The 18,012-nt window shown below is 40.3% G+C and overlaps 1 pseudogene; it reads right to left on the bottom strand.

Moving 5' to 3' along the window:
* Positions 1 to 3,757: 3,757 nt before the first annotated feature.
* Positions 3,758 to 5,743, bottom strand: LOC133047185 (nucleolin-like; annotated as a pseudogene).
* Between the last annotated feature and the right edge of the window lie 12,269 nt (positions 5,744 to 18,012).

Below are 18,012 nucleotides of genomic sequence, written 5' to 3' on the forward strand. Positions count from 1 at the left end.
CTGTCTGGAAATTCAGACACACACGGCTATGTGTGCCCAGCCTGCTCTATGGAGATAACCTGGAATCGGCTTTAGACACTTAAGAGGGCATTTGTAACATCCAGAGGCTTACGCTTTACAGTGTCACCAGCAGATTTACTGTGAGTCAAATACTTATCAAAAGAGGGTAGCAAAGCCATCAGGAAAACAGGTTTTGGGGTCTGGCAATCATAGTTCAGGGGAAGGACCCGTCATTTTACTATTAATAGCTGTTTGACCTTGGGCAAAATGTTCACCCACCCCTCTCAAGATCTCATTTTCTTTAGTATTCATTGGGCATGAACTACTACTTTATTAGGCGATGGTGAAAGTAAGTGAAATAATATATATAAAGCTCTCATCTTGCATGGCACACAGCAAGTGCCTCCAAATGACAGTCTCTATTCTTTTTAGATGTTTTTTAGTATTTAAACTACAATACAATGTGTATAGTACCGTTACAAAACAAGTAATCTAATGTTTCATGCCTTTTCACTTGCAAGCGTCAAGAATTCCCTCACCTCCAAATCACATTACAAACAATGAAGATAAGAAATGTTTATTTGTCTCAACGGTGTTCAGTATTTCTTGATTGTTTTTCTTATGTAAGGGATCTTGTCGGAGTCATGACAGGAGTCTAATCAAGGCTCTTTTAGGCATTATTTCTGTTCCTGTTCTAGAATAGGACTAATAGAGACAGGCAAAATAATATTCCTGATTAAGTTAATTACATTTAGTTAATCACAAGGAGCATAAATTTGTCTTCACACTGCATGAGCCTAGAAGCTGCTTACGGGAAACAACGTATTTCTCATTTGAAATTAAGAAACTTGAAGGCAAAAAACATTTGAGGATTTGTCTGGACACATTTTGCTCTGATGTGATTTTAATAGAATAAGTCTGTCAAAAATAAGGCCATAGCACTCTGTTTGTTAATGTAACAGTCTCTAACAGTGAAGAGGATCAATTGGATATATTTCATTATCCTTACAAATTAGAAGGAGCTGTTTGGGCCTGCATGGAAATGCGGATGGCAGTAAGAGCCATCCATGAGGCCGACCTACTGAACTTCATAGTTCACAGACTTTAGGAAACCTACTCTGCCAGCAGTCCTGGCATCTTTATGCCAGATTTTCAAACCGGCACACTTGATTACAGAGAGGTATAGAATGCTTTCTTTAAAACTTGATATTTATCCTTTTTGTATTCTGTTTCCATAGTACAGATGGGAGGGCAAGCTACATCACTGAATAATGTAGCAATCTTAAAGATAAATGTTGGTAGCAGTTTTCAAGAGGGTGAAAATACAGTGAAATTATATAAATAACACTCTTCTAGTGGATGGGCATACTGGAAGTGGCCCCAAATGACGGCTGCTATTATTTTGAGATGTTTTGAATATTTAAATGGCACACTACATAATATATTTGTTATTTTTATAGGACAAGTAATTTAACATTTGGTTGCCAGTCACAAACAATTCAGATATAATCAATCTCAAAAATGCAGACAGGGGGAAATTATAGGGAATTGAATTGACTGCTGCCTTCTCCTTAGGTCTGTGTGATTGAGGAATGTGGGTTTTTTTAGTTTGTTTTGCTTCTTTTCTTTGTTTCATTAGCTATAACCATATTAAGGAATTTTGTTTTTAGAGAGTCTCTGCCTCACTGAAGTCTAGTCCTCCATAAGATGAGATCAATTCAGAAAGAAAAAGTTTATAAACAGATGTATTATTTCCTGACTGAACTTAAAAGCTATTTTTCTGTATAATAAAATTTGTGAATAAAGTCAATGTTTATTGAATATAAAGCATGTTTATCTATACCTCTGGGAATATATTTAATACCAACTCAGCTATATGCTGCTGAAATTTTATTAAGCAAAAAGAAGGTGAAGTCGCTCAGTCATGTCCGACTCTTTGCGACCCCATGGACTGTAGCCTACCAGGTTCCACCGTCCATGGGATTTTCCAGGCAAGAATACTGGAGAGGGTTGCCATTTCCTTCTCCAGATCTTCCCGACCCAGGGACTGAAGCCGGGTCTCCCGCATTATAGGCAGACGCTTTACCGTCTGAGCCACCAGGGAAGTCCCAAAGGAAATACAAATTTGGGCTGGAAGACATATTTTGATCTCTTTTCCCAGGATTCTTTAGACTTGCAGAGTGAACTGGGCAGGGCATATTTTCCATAAGATGAATATGTTGGCTCAACTGTGGCTCAGGTTTGAGGTATTATCTTCCTTCAGGCCATTATGTTAGACATTTCCAAAAGGAATATGTATTCCATGTGTGACTAATTCATTTCTAATTAAGATTATTAAATTACTAACATTTCAAAGAGAGTGCTTTCAATAAGTGCTTGAGCTGGCATTTTAAAGTTCACTATTATTTGATGTTGAGTTAACAGACTCTACTAAGAAGCATATTGTTACTGATTTAATTTAAATTGTTACTAGTAATACTCAGATTCGCCTAACTCATTTCTCACTTGTGTAACTTTGAGCATTTTGTTTAACCACTTAAGCCTTGTATTTTTCAACAGTAAACTGGTAAAAATAATAGTATTCCTAGAATGGTAATTTTGAGTAGTAAATCAAGTCAAATAATATAACATGCTTTCAGTTCAGTTCAGTTCAATTGCTCAATTGTGTCCGACTCTTTGAGACCCCATGAACTGCAGCACGCCAGGCCTCCCTGTCCATCACCAGCTCCCGGAGTTTATCCAAACTCATGCCCATTGAGCCCATGATGCCATCCAGCCAGCTCATCCTCTGTCGTCCCCTTCTCCTCCTGCCCCCAATCCCTCCCAGCACACAGTGCCAAAATATGTACTCAACAAGATATGTGATGATGGGGGAGAAATATCTTCACCTTTGTGCATTTAAAACATTTTTAAAGCAATTCTTTGAGATAAAGCTTACGATATTGTGAAAACAAGAAAGAGAAGCAAAGACAAAAAGGAGCATTGTAGAAACATCACCGCTGGTTCTCCTCAAGCAACTCCGTGATCTTTATTACTGCCAGGCTGAAGGATGAGACCCTGATGCTGGGAAAGTTTGAGGGCAGGAGGAGAAGAGGTGACAGAGGATGAGATGGTTAATAGCATCACTGACACAATGGACCTGAGTTTGAGCAAACTCTGGGAGAGAGTGAAGGACAGGGAATCCTGGCATGGAACCCTGACCAGTCCATGGGGTCTCAAAGAGTTGGACACGACTTAGCGACTGAATCACAACAGACAGATAAGAGTCAGGGGAGGTGGAGATAAAGTTCTGTCATGCATCTGATCATGTTTGAAGTGAGTTCCTTCTGTACACTCCCGCCCCCACCCCCAGAGTTCTAGGATTTTTAATTTGTCCCCAAATTGCTGAAGCAAAAATCATGATAAAACATTCTGCTTTCCTTTACAACCCCTCAGTTGGAAAAACAAACAAACAAACAAAACGAACTCCATAAGAAAAAAATGGTTTTGTATATGGGAAGAAACAATATAAGTTCAAAATTTACAGATAAGGGTTAGCCCTATCACTCACCTATAAAAAGTTTATATGAATATCCAGTCAACACCAACAGGGTTATCTCCCTCGAAATGTTGTCTATACGGACTTCCAAGTAGACCACAGGGCTGCTATACTGTCTTGGAATGTCCTCAGAAGGCTCTGTCATTGATCATGGGACAGAGTAAAAACTCCAGAGTCCTTTCTTTCAAATGGAAGAGGGAGAGACAGGGATAGAAGGAATTATTCAAACTTCGTGTTCTCTCCTTGAGGCTTGTGGTCACCTTCTCCTCTGCCTCCTTGGACGCCTCCCTGGCCTCCAAGCCTCGCTGGCCTCTGCCACCAAATCCACCTCGGCCCCTCTGCCACCACCTCGGCCTCCAAAGCCACCTCTGCCTCCTCCTTGGCCACCAAAGCCTCCTTCATTCTGAGCTTTGGCCCAGGCCAAAGTGACTGTTTGCATCGATTTCACCATCTTCCATGGCCTCCTTGGCAGCTTTGGCATCTTCCTCGCTGTTGAAGTCTACAAAATCAAACCCTTTGGAAGATCCAGTCTCCTGGTCAGTGACTATCCTTGCTCAAATAGAGCCATCAAATGACTCCTTTAACATCTCTTCTGCAGTATCCTCAGACAAAGAGTTTTGGATGGCTGGCTTCTTGCATTAGGTGATCGCCTGAGTCCTTGCAACTCCAGTCTGATGGCTTTGCCCTCAATTTCCCTTTTATTACATGAATTTAAAGCTTCTTTAGCATTCAAATGAAGCAAATTTTATAAATGCATACCATTTCGATTTGCCAATTTGGTTCTGGGGCATCTTGATATGAGTTGCCTTCTCAAATACTTCCTGAAGAGTTTCTTCCACTGCACTATAGGAGAGGTTGTTTAAAACCAGGGTTTTTGATTCGCCACTCCAAGTGCTATTCTTTTCACTTCTATGGTCTTGACTTTGACCTTTCTCTCCAGGGTAGTACAGAGAAAATGGATTGCCCATCTATCTCTGTTCCCTGCTTTTCTTTCAAGGTTTTTTTTCTGCATCAACTTCTGTCTTAAATTCAATATAAGCAATCCCTTTACTCTTTCCATCCTTGCTGACTAATTTGATCTCCACAGCATCTTCAAACACTTCTTTTAATTCATCCTGAGTAACTTTGCAAAAGGCAGATTTTTATTCAAAAGTGTTCTTGCATCTCAATCTTCTTACTGTCTTTGCCAAAGACTTTTAAATCAGTGAGTTCTAAGGCTTTTTCCAGGTCTTCAGCAGATTCAAAATCCACATAGCCAAATTTCCTAGACACACCAATTCTGACATCGACAACAGCAAGATCATTTTTGGCAAAAAGGTCACTGATACCCGTTTTCAATTCAGGAGCAGATTTATTGAAGTTCACATTTCCAACACAGAGACTGAAAGACGTAGTTGGTTCTGTGCCTTCCACTTTTTGTTTCTTGGCTTTAGGAGTTGCTTTGTGTTTGGCCATTTCCTTCTTTCCTTTTCCAGGTGCTTCTTTGACAGGTTCTTCTTCCTCTTCCTCCTCCTCTTCATCATCACCATCCTCTTCATCTTCAGCAGTGCTCTTGTCCTTCACAGGAACAGCTTTTGCTAGAGCTTTCTTTCCTTTGGCTGGTACAGTCTCCATCGGTTCTTCTTCAGAGTCGTCTTCATCCTCTTCATCCTCATCATCCTCATCATCTGTGACAGGAGCAGCACCAAAAGCAGCTTCTTTCCTCATTGCTGGCTCATCCTCTTCTTCATCATCCTTGTCTTCTTCTTCACTGTCATCTTCATCTTCCTCATCACTGTCTTCTTTCTTGGCATTCTTGCCCTTCTTTGCTCCCTTAGCTGGAGCAGCTGCTCCCTTCTTACCAGTGGTTGCCACCAATGCTTTGCCTGGGGTGGCTCCCTTTTTGCCAGGCATTACTACTGCTTCGGCAGGTGTAACTGTCTTCTTGGCTGGCGTAGCCACTGCCTTTTTTTGCCAGGGGTGACAACTTCTTTCTTTGCTGGTGAGGCAACTGCAAACTTTTTTGATGGGGAAACCATCATCTTCTTTGCTGGAGTTGTGGTAGCCTTCTTGCCTTTTTTCTGAGGGATAACAACCTCTTCTCCACTGCTCTCATCCTCTTCATCATCTGACATTTGCTCATCTTCACTATCTTCTTCAGGGAGGAGCCATTTTCTTGGAGTCAGCTTGATTTTTACTGGCCTTTGCAAGCTTAAAGCTCAACATTCAGAAAACTAAGATCATGGCATCCAGTCCCATCTCTTCATGGCAAATAGAGGGGGAAACAGTGGAAACAGTGGCTGACTTTATTTTTCTGGGCTCCAAAATCACTGCAGATGGGGATTGCAGCCATGAAATTAAAAGACACTTACTCCTTGGTTATGACCAACCTAGACAGCATATTAAAAAGCAGAGACATTACTTTGCCAACAAAGGTCCATTTAGTCAAGGCTATGGTTTTTCCAGTGGTCACGTATGGATGTGAGAGTTGGACTATAAAGAAAGCTGAGCGTCAAAGAATGGATGCTTTTGAACTGTGGTGTTGGAGAAGACTCTTGAGAGTCCCTTGGACTGCAAGGAGATCCAACCAGTCCAACCTAAAGGAGATCAGTCCTGAGTTTTCATTGGAAGGACTGATGTTGAAGCTGAAACTCCAATACTTTGGCCACCTGATGCGGAGAGCTGACTCATTTGAAAAGACCCTGATGATGGGAAAAATTGAGGGCAGGAAGAGAGGGGATGACAGAGGATGAGATGGTTGGATGGCATCACCAATACAATGGACATGTGTTTGGGTGGACTCTGGGAGTTGGAGATGGACAGGGAGGCCTGGCGTGCTGTGGTTCATGGGGTCGCAAAGAGTCGGACACGACAGAGTGACTGAAATGAACTGAATTGAACTGAACTGCGAGCTTTACCCTGATGGCAGCTTATGATGGCAGAGTGCGTGGTGAGCGAGTGGCCCAGACCGAGCCCAGAGGACCCTAAGCACCATTGATGATGGCCGCTGATCCCGGAGTGCATATGCTTGGCTGCCAGCTAGCAGAGACTGAGGCAAAAGACTGAGCCTGCCCAGTAATCACCTCTGGAAAGGTGACATGGCCCCTTCTGTACATTCTTTAAATGTTGAAAACAAAAGCCGGACAGAAATGATAAAAATAGATCACAGTCCAGATTCTAGCGATTATATTAAAAAAAAAAAATTGCTATCACTGGCTCACAAATGAGAACTTCCATTAGTAAATCATCCTACTTTTTGCTTTTGCAAGGATTAATTTTGCAATTTTAACTTATGATACCTCATTTTCTTTCTCTAATACTTCTGGGTAGAATTAAACCTTCAAGGTCCAGTGAAAGTGGCTGAAATTTCATTATCTTTTATGTCTCATCAAATTATTTACCTTGCCAAGCATTTGCCGCCCACTTTTCTTCTGGAATTTCAATTCAAATTTACTTTAAAGAACAAGTGTGTTGCCCTCACTGATGAGAAACCCATGTTTGCAGTAAACAGAAGAGAGGAACATGAAAAATTCATTAGAAAAAGAGAATTTGTTTTTGTAATGCCATTTAGGGTGTGATTGATTTGACAAGGAGGCGCTGAGAGAATATACAAGCGTGTAAATCCAATTTGTAGAAGGAGTAATCACTGTCTCCCCAAAGATTCTTCCTCTCATCTGCTGAATTATGGCACCGCATTTCTCTTGCCTCTGGTGTGAAAAGTGAAAATGAAAGTCACTCAGTCATGTCTAACTCTTTCTGACCCCATGGACTGTATAGGCCACGTAATTCTCCAGGCCAGAATACTGGAGTGGGTAGCGTTTCCTTCTCCAGGGGATCTTCCCAACCTAGGGATCAAACCCAGGTCTCTCACTTTGCAGGCGTGAAATTCACTTGCAAATATTTCAAGTACTTACATTGGTTTTAAGGTAGTCTACTTCTTTTGAGAATGGGAAATGTCTTCTATTATTTTATATTTATTTTCAATCTCTCAGCCAGAAGTGAACTGAGGATGTTGTCCTGGGATGTGATGAATAGGCATAAAATAAGCATGAGGTCCATATTCTCATGTTTCTCTCTTTACTCTGTCCATCCCTATCACCACTACCAAGTGCCTAAAGCACACCTCAGCAAATAGTTCACAAATCGCTAACCCGGGCCTTGTTATGGTAGCGGTGCCTAGGAGGTTTAAAAATCATTAGTGTGATTTTCCACAATACTTTAATATTAAACCCTCTATCAGTCATGTCCGACTCTGAGACCCCATAGACTATAGCCCATCAGGCTCCTCTGTCCATGGGATTCTCCAGACAAGAATACTAGAGTGGGTTGTCATTCCCTTCTCCAGGGGATCTTCCTGACCCAGGGATTGAACCCTGGTCTTCTGCATTGCAGGCGAACTCTACCATCCGAGCCACCAGTGAAGCCCCTTATATTTAATATTATATGGTATTTAATATGGATATTGAATAATTTTTATACTATTTTATAAGACTGCTGCTGCTGCTAAGTCGCTTCAGTTGTGTCCGACTCTGTGCGACCCCATAGACGGCAGCCCACCAGGCTCCTCCATCCCTGGGATTCTCCAGGCAAGAATACTGGAGTGGGTTGCCATTTCCTTCTCCAATGCATGCATGCATGCTAAGTTGCTTCAGTTGCATCCAACTGTGCGACACTATGGACAGCAGCCCACCAGGCTCCTCTGTCCATAGGATTCTCTAGGCAAGAATATTGGAGTGCGTTGCCATGTCCTTCTCCAATTTTATAAGACTGTTTTATGCTAAACATAATGCAGGAAACTCTGGACACAAAATTATAGCAATTATAATTTCAGGCAAATTCACTCAATTATAATGTATTTCAGACAGTTTCTTCTAAGTAGGTAATGAAGGGTAGTTTGAGGTTGTCAAGGAGGATGTATCGTGTGAAAAAGATGGTCTCTGGGTTCAGAGACCTGGGACAAATGTGTGTTTCAAATTAGCGACCTTGTTAAATTATCATATGTTAAGTTCAGCTGGCAATGCTGTGAAGTGTTGATAATGATAATGACATTTATACACAGGATTGACAGGGCTATCAATCGCTTTTCCTTGGAGAGAACTGCAAAATCCACAGAATTATCTTCCTGGTTTTATCTGTGGTCTCCAGGGCAGTGGCAACTGCATCATCACTGGTGATACGGCCAAATGAACATTACCTCCAGGGCTCACTCACTCCCAGGGAGCCCTAAAAAGGGGCTTCATATTACAATCCAGATTCTACTTGTTACTGGGGAAAGGGAATATGAGAAAAAGGGCAACGTAAACACCTGCGCAGATCGTGGCCTTATTCAAATATCCCATTAAAAACAATAGCATGGTTATAAAAATGAATACACCACAAATCAAAAAGCTCAGGAGAAGAGAGAATGTTAAAAACAACAGTACGTTTTTCAAGGTTGGGGATACAGACTAGAGAACTGACATGTGAACATGGGGGTGCAGGGTGGGGGTGTAGGGGGAGGAGAGGGGTGGGCTGATCTGGGAGATTAGATTTGACATAAATACACCACCATATGTAACATAGCTAGCCAGTGAGAACCTGTGGTGTAGCCCAGGGAGCTCAGTCAGAGCTCTGTGATGACTCAGGGGGTGGGATGGTGGGTGGTGAGAGGGAGGGGATAAGTGTATGCATAGAGCTGATTGACTTCATTATGCAGCAGAAACTAACACAACTGTGTGAAGCAGTTATGCTCCAAGCATTTTTTTTTTAAATAAATAAAATAGAAAATACAAATTTGGGAAGCAGATGTTATTAGCAGTAAGAGGCTTCACAGAACTGAGAAAGCTGAAATCCAGAGCCAGGAAAAGGCAATGTAATTTAGCAGCAAGATAATTTACAGGGCAGAGCTCTTAAGGGTTAAGGAATTAGAAACTCCATAAACCTCAGGATGTGGTAAAGGATGGGGCAAAAACTAGGATGCTTGTTACACATTTCCTTAAGAAATGCATAGATTTCTTAGATGAAGTTTTTTTTTTTTCCCCACCTGTTCTAGTAGACAACTATCACCTCTCTCATAAAGGTGGGAAGTTTCTTCTCTGCATAAATAGAGCTAGAGAGAAAAAGGACACAGTAAAGGATAGGGACTAAGCTTTCTTATTAAAAACAGGAATTACATTGAAGTGCATATACTTTAGATCTCTTTCACTATTTCTCTTCCTAAGGACACTGAAATATATTTTCCTTTGGAAAAATTAAATGCCTAGAGAAAATATCTATATGGATTAATTTTTTGACAGAAGTCCAGCAAAACATTTGGGTCCTTACTCAGTCTCCTTCGGTTAAGTCCATCAATTGACAAGCTCTTACTCCAGAACACAGAGATGATAATTTGTATCTTAGTACCTAAAGAAAAAAGAAAAAGATTTGAAAGAGAGAGAGAGAGAACTAATTCATGGAAAAGAAAGCATGGAAGAAATGATAATATTCTCTGGGGAAAAAAAAAAAGAAAATCTTGCACTGATACTACAACCACTAGATGCTCTTTCTTTTTAAGAGAAAAAGTTATTAAATATCACTCCTGTTATCCATACAAATGTAAAAAAATATAAACATGAGGAAATCTTTCAAAAGAACAGGTAGAACTGGCCAGAAAAGAAAATGTAGGGGAAAAAAGCAAGAAAATTAGGAGATCATTTCAGGGGGACCCAACATCCAAATAATAGGAATTCCAGAAGGAAAACAAACAGGATTTTTCTGAGTAGGACCTCATCTAGGACCACTATACCCATCTTCACATTTGAGCAGACCCTGCCATGCAGAGAGTGACATGTGACTTCCTGAAACACTTCAATTCCATTATCAGGCTTCAAGACAGCCCTGGTGTTTTAGTTTAATCTTCCAACAGGTGTGAAGAACAAACCCCAGCATAAGGGAGCTGACTTCTAATCCCATCAGCAGGGATCAATGGGGTTTCATAGAGTGGGACCAGACCCATCTTCTATAGATCTCATTGCCTCTATCAATGAGTTAACAAGAACCCCAGAACTTAACTCTTCCCTTTGCCCCCAAATCCAGGGTCTCCTGCTATTATATGCCTTGAAGTCATAAGGATTTATAGATATATTTATATTCTATTCCATAGTGCATACTACTGACTATCCTATGAAAAGTGAAAGTCACTCAGTCGTGTCTGACTCTTTTTGATCCCTTGGACTGTAGCCCATCAGGCTCCTCTGTCCTTGAGATTCTCCAGGCAAGAACACTGGAATGGGTTGCCATTCCCTTCTCCAGGGGAATCTTCCCGACCCAAGCATAGAACCTGTGTCTAGTGGGTGGGATTTGATCCTCTTTCTGTCAGAGAACACATAATGGAATTATGTGCTCTCTACCCTGCTATTTAGTCAAGTTTTAGAATTAGCAAAAGCCCTTTTCAGCTTTTTTCCACCTGGCTGCAGGAAGAATTACATAGGGCACAGTTATTCAAATCGGAAAGTATCAAGTTCCTCTTGTAATCATGAAGAAACAGAGTATGGCTGTTGATTACTGCCATCGATTAAGAGCGCTGACTGAGAGAGAAGTGTCCCTCTTGAGGGCTGGTTGGGCTCATGATAATGGCATAGTGCCACCTGCTGGATGCCAGTTCTGGCTGAGGCTGTCATCTATTCAAGAAGCTCCCACAAGTTGCCTAACTATATTGACAATTTGGCCTCCTTAAATCATTCCTGTGTTCAAAACTACTCAAAGGTTTGCTGTGCTGTGCTTAGTCACTCAGTCACGTTTGGTCCTTTTGTAGCCCGCCAGGCTCCTCTGTCCATGGGGATTCTCCAGGCGAAAATACTGGAGTGAGTGGCCATGCCCTCCTCCAGGGGATCTTCCCAACCCAGGGATCGAACCCAGGCCTCCTGCATTGCAGGCAGATTCTTTACCAGCTGAGTTACCAGGGAAGCCCCACTCAAAGGCTTAACTTTGTCCAAATTAACAAGGAGATTGAATCTGAGACAAGAAACTCAGTATATCAAAATGAATTATATGAATGTGGTTTTCAGAGCTAGAAGGAACTTTGGGGACAATCTGAATAAAACTATTCAGCCATCTTGCGGATGACAGAATTGAAGTTCAGATACCTATGACTTTCAAAGGTATTATTATTATTATTATGGACATGGGATGATAATAATGTTATCAATATGGATGAATTGGATCAGTTCAGCTCAGTTCGGTCGCTCAGTCGTGTCCAACTCTTTGCGACCCCGTGAACCGCAGCACGCCAGGCCTCCCTGTACATCACCAACTCTGAGAGTCCACCCAAACTCATGTCCATTGAGTCGGTGATGCTATCCAACTATCTCATCCTCTGTCATCCCCTTCTCCTCCTGCCCTCAATCTTTCCCAGCATCACGGTCTTTTCAAATGAGTCAGCTCTCCGCATCAGGTGGCCAAAGTATTGGAGTTTCAGCTTCAACATCAGTCCTTCCAATGAACACTCAGGACTGATCTCCTTTAGGATGGACTGGTTGGATCTCCTTGCAATCCAAGGGACTCTCAAGAGTCTTCTAAGACACCAGTTCAAAAGCATCAATTCTTCAGTGCTCAACTTCTTTATAGTCCAACTCTCACATTCATACATGACCACTGGAAAAACCATATTGTTGACTAGATGGACCTTTGCTGACAAAGTAATGTCTCTGCTTTTTAATATGTTATCTAGGTTGGTCATAACTTTCCTTCCAAGGAGTAAGCATCTTTTAATTTCATGGCTGCAGTCACCATCTGCAGTGATTTTGGAGCCCAGAAAAATAAAGTCTGTCATTGTTTCCCTTGTTTCCCCGTCTATTTGCCATGAAGTGAAGGGACCAGATGCCATGATCTTAGTTTTCTGAATGTTGAGCTTGTAAGCCAACTTTTTCACTATCCTCCCTCACTTTCATCAAGAGGCTCTTTAGTTCTTCTTCACTTTCTGCCTTAAGGGTGGTGTCATCTGCATATCTGAGGTAATTGATATTTCTCCTGGCAATCTTGATTCCAGCCTGTGCTTCATCCAGCCCAGCGTTTCTCATGATGTTCTCTGCTTATAAGTTAAATAAGCAGGGTGACAATATACAGCCTTGATGTACTCCTTTTCCTATTTGGAACCAGTCTGCTGTTCCATGTCCAGTTTTAACGTTGCTTCCTGACCTGCATATAGGTTTCTCAAGAGGCAGGTCAGGTGATCTGGTGTTCCCATCTCTTTAAGAATTTTCCACAGTTTATTGTGATCCACACAGTGAAAGGCTTTGGCATAGTCAATAAAGCTGAAATAGATGTTTTTCTAGAACTCTCTTGCTTTTTTGATGATCCAGTGGATGTTGGCAACTTGATCTCTGGTTCCTCTGCCTTTTCTAAAACTGGCTTGGACATCTGAAGGTTCATGGTTCGTGTATTGCTGAAGCCTGGCTTGGAGAATTTTGAGCATTACTTTGCTAGCATATGAGATGAGTGCAATTGTGCAGTAGCTTGAGCATTCTTTGGGGTTGCCTTTCTTTGGGATTGGAATGAAAACTGACCTTTTCCAGTCCTGTGGCCACTGCTGAGTTTTCCAAATTTGCTGACATATTGAGTGCAGCACTTTCACAGCATCATCTTTTAGGATCTGAAATAGCTCAGCTAAAATTCCATCACCTCCACTAGCTTTGTTCGTAGTGATGCTTCCTAAGGCCCACTTGACTTCACATTCCAGGATGTCTGGCTGTAGTTGAGTGATCACACCATGATGATTATCTGGGTCATGAAGATCTTTTTTGTACAGTTCTTCTGTATATTCTTGCCACCTCTTCTCAGTATCTTCTGCTTCTGTTAGGTCCATACTATTTCTGCTTTATTGACTACACCAAAGACTTTGGCTGTGTGGATCACAACAAACTGTGGAAAATTCTTCAAGACATGGGAATACCAGACCACCTGACCTGAGAAATCTGTATGCAGGTCAAGAAGCAACAATTGTAATCGAACAATTGGACTCGTTCCAAATTGGGAAAGGAGTATGTCAAGGGTTGTCACCTTGCTTATTTAACTTATATGCAGAGTACATCATGAGAAACGCTGGGCTGGATGAAGCACAAGCTGGGAGAAATATTGATAACCTCAGATATGCAGATGACACCACCCTTATGGCAGAAAGCAAAGAACTAAAGAGCCTCTTGATGAAAGTGAAAGAGGAAGTGAAGGGCTGGAAAAAAATATTTCATGCAAACGGAGACCAAAAGAAAGCAGGAGTCACAATACTCATATCAGATAAAATAGACTTTCAAATAAAGGATGTGAAAAGAGACAAAGTAGGACACTACATAATGATCAAAGGATCAATCAAAAAAGAAGATATAACAATTATAAATATATATGCACCCAACATAGGAGCACCGCAATATGTACGGCAAATGCTAATGAGTATGAAAGAGGAAATTAATAGTAACACAATAATAGTGGGAGACTTTAATACCCCACTCACAACTATGGATAGATCAACTAAAGAGAAAATTAACAAGGAAACACAAACCTTAAATGACACAATGGACCAGCTAGACCTAATTGATATCTATAGGACATTTCACCCCAAAACAATCAACTTCACCTTTTTCTCAAGTGCACACGGAACATTCTCCAGAATAGATAACATCCTGGGCCATAAATCTGGTCTTGGAAAATTCAAAAAAATTGAAATCATTCCAGTCATCTTTTCTGACCACAGTGCAGTAAGATTAGATCTCAATTACAGGGAAAAAATTGTTAAAACTTCAAACATATGGAGGCTAAATAACACGCTTCTGAATAACCAACAAATCATAGAAGAAATCAAAAAAGAAATCACAATATGTATAGAAATTAATGAAAATGAAAACACAACAACCCAAAACCTATGGGACACTGTAAAAGCAGTGCTAAGGGGAAGGTTCATAGCATTACAAGCTTACATTAAGAAACAGGAAAAAAACCAATTAAATAACCTAACTCTACACCTAAAGCAATTAGAGAAGGAAGAAATGAAGAACCCCAGAGTTAGCAGAAGGAAAGAAATCTTAAAAATCAGGGCAGAAATAAATGCAAAAGAAACTAAAGAGACCATAGCAAAAATCAACAAAGCTAAAAGCTGGTTTTTTGAAAAAATAAACAAAATTGACAAACCATTAGCAAGACTCATTAAGAAACAAAGAGAGAAAAACCAAATTAACAAAATTAGAAATGAAAATGGAGAGATCACAACAGACAACACTGAAATACAAAGGATCATAAGAGACTACTACCAGCAGCTCTATGCCAATAAAATGGACAACTTGGATGAAATGGACAAATTCTTAGAAAAGTATAACTTTCCAAAACTGAACCAGGAAGAAATAGAAGATCTTAACAGACTCATCACAAGCAAGGAAATCGAAACTGTCATCAAAAATCTTCCAGCAAACAAAAGCCCAGGACCAGATGGCTTCACAGCTGAATTCTACCAAAAATTTAGAGAAGAGCTAACACCTATCTTACTCAAACTCTTCCAGAAAATTGCAGATGAAGGTAAGCTTCCAAACTCATTCTATGAGGCCACCATCACCCTAATTCCAAAACCAGACAAAGATGCCACAAAAAAAGAAAACTACAGGCCAATATCACTGATGAACATAGATGCAAAAATCCTTAACAAAATTCTAGCAAACAGAATCCAACAACATATTAAAAAAATCATACACCATGACCAAGTGGGCTTTATCCCAGGAATGCAAGGATTCTTTAATATCCACAAATCAATCAATGTAATACACCACATTAACAAATTGAAAGATAAAAACCATATGATTATCTCAATAGATGCAGAGAAAGCCTTTGACAAAATTCAACACTCATTTATGATTGAAACTCTCCAAAAAGCAGGAATAGAAGGAACATACCTCAACATAATAAAAGCTATATATGACAAACCCACAGCAAGCATCACCCTCAATGGTGAAAAATTGAAAGCATTTCCCCTGAAATCAGGAACAAGACAAGGGTGCCCACTCTCACCACTACTATTCAACATAGTGTTGGAAGTTCTGGCCACAGCAATCAGAACAGAAAAAGAAGTAAAAGGAAACCAGATAGGAAAAGAAGAAGTAAAACTCTCACTGTTTGCAGATGACATGATCCTCTACATAGAAAACCCTAAAGACTCTACCAGAAAATTACTAGAGCTAATCAATGAATATAGTAAAGTTGCAGGATATAAAATTAACACACAGAAATCCCTTGCATTCCTATATACTAACAATGAAAAAACAGAAAGAGAAATTAAGGAAACAATACCATTCACCATTGCAACAAAAAGAATAAAATACTTAGGAGTATATCTACCTAAAGAAACAAAGGACCTATACATAGAAAACTATAAAACACTGATGAAAGAAATCAAAGAGGACACAAACAGATGGAGAAATATACCGTGTTCATGGATTGGAAGAATCAATATTGTCAAAATGGCTATTCTACCCAAAGCAGTCTATAGATTCAATGCAATCCCTATCAAGCTACCAACGGTATTTTTCACAGAACTAGACCAAAGAATTTCACAATTTGTATGGAAATACAAAAAACCTCGAATAGCCAAAGTAATCTTGAGAAAGAAGAACGGAGCTGGAGGAATCAACCTGCCTGACTTCAGACTCTACTACAAAGCCACAGTCATCAAGACAGTATGGTACTGGCACAAAGACAGAAATATAGATCAATGGAACAGAATAGAAATCCCAGAGATAAATCCACGAACCTATGGACACCTTATCTTTGACAAAGGAGGCAAGGATATACAATGGAAAAAAGACAACCTCTTTAACAAGTGGTGCTGGGAAAACTGGTCAACCACTTGTAAAAGAATGAAACTAGAACACTTTCTAACACCATACACAAAAATAAACTCAAAATGGATTAAAGATCTAAATGTAAGACCAGAAACTATAAAACTCCTAGAGGAGAACATAGGCAAAACACTCTCCGACATAAATCACAGCAAGATCCTCTATGACCCACCTCCCAGAATATTGGAAATAAAAGCAAAACTAAACAAATGGGACCTAATGAAACTTAAAAGCTTTTGCACTACAAAGGAAACTATAAGTAAGGTGAAAAGACAGCCCTCAGATTGGGAGAAAATAATAGCAAATGAAGAAACACACAAAGGATTAATCTCAAAAATATACAAGCAACTCCTGCAGCTCAATTCCAGAAAAATAAATGACCCAATCAAAAAATGGGCCAAAGAACTAAACAGACATTTCTCCAAAGAAGACATACAGATGGCTAACAAACACATGAAAAGATGCTCAACATCACTCATCATCAGAGAAAGGCAAATCAAAACCACAATGAGGTACCATTACACACCAGTCAGGATGGCTGCTATCCAAAAGTCTACAAGCAATAAATGCTGGAGAGGGTGTGGAGAAAAGGGAACCCTCTTACACTGTTGGTGGGAATGCAAACTAGTACAGCCGCTATGGAAAACAGTGTGGAGATTTCTTAAAAACCTGGAAATAGAACTGCCATATGACCCAGCAATCCCACTTCTGGGCATACACACTGAGGAAACCAGATCTGAAAGAGACACGTGCACCCCAATGTTCATCACAGCACTGTTCATAATAGCCAGGACATGGAAGCAACCTAGATGCCCATCAGCAGATGAATGGATAAGGAAGCTGTGGTACATATACACCATGGAATATTACTCAGCCATTAAAAAGAATTCATTTGAACCAGTTCTAATGAGATGGATGAAACTGGAGCCCCTTATACAGAGTGAAGTAAGCCAGAAAGATAAAGAACATTACAGCATACTGACACATGTATATGGAATTTAGAAAGGTGATAACGATAACCCTATATGCAAAACAGAAAAAGAGACACAGAAATACAGAACAGACTTTTGAACTTTGTGAGAGAATGTGAGGGTGGGATATTTCAAAAGAACAGCATGTATACTGTCTATGGTGAAACAGATCACCAGCCCAGGTGGGATGCACGAGACAAGTGCTCCGGCCTGGTGCACTGGGAAGACCCAGAGGAATTGGGTGGAGAGGGAGGTGGGAGGGGGGATCGGGATTGGGAATACATGTAAATCCATGGCTGATTCATATCAATGTATGACAAAACCCACTGGAAAAAAAAATAATAATAATAATAAAAAAATAAAGTTCATATGTAGTCAGTAGCAGTCAAAGCATTAAAAAAAAAAAAAAGAAAGTGAAAGAGGAGAGTGAAAAATTTGGCTTACAAGCTCAACATTCAGAAAACTAAGATCATGGCATCTGGTCCTATCACTTCAAGGCAAATAGGTGGGTAAACAATGGAAACAGTGAGAGAGTTTATTTTCTTGGGCTCCAAAATCACTGCAGATGGTGACTGTAGCCATGAAATTAAAAGATGCTTGCCCTTTGGAAGAGAAACTATGACCAGCCTAGACAGCATATTAAAAGGCAGAGACATTACTTTGCCATCAAAGGTCCATACAGTCAAAGCTGTGG

The sequence above is a fragment of the Dama dama genome, chromosome 26 (assembly GCF_033118175.1).
Source record: "Dama dama isolate Ldn47 chromosome 26, ASM3311817v1, whole genome shotgun sequence".
NCBI lineage: Eukaryota > Metazoa > Chordata > Mammalia > Artiodactyla > Cervidae > Dama > Dama dama.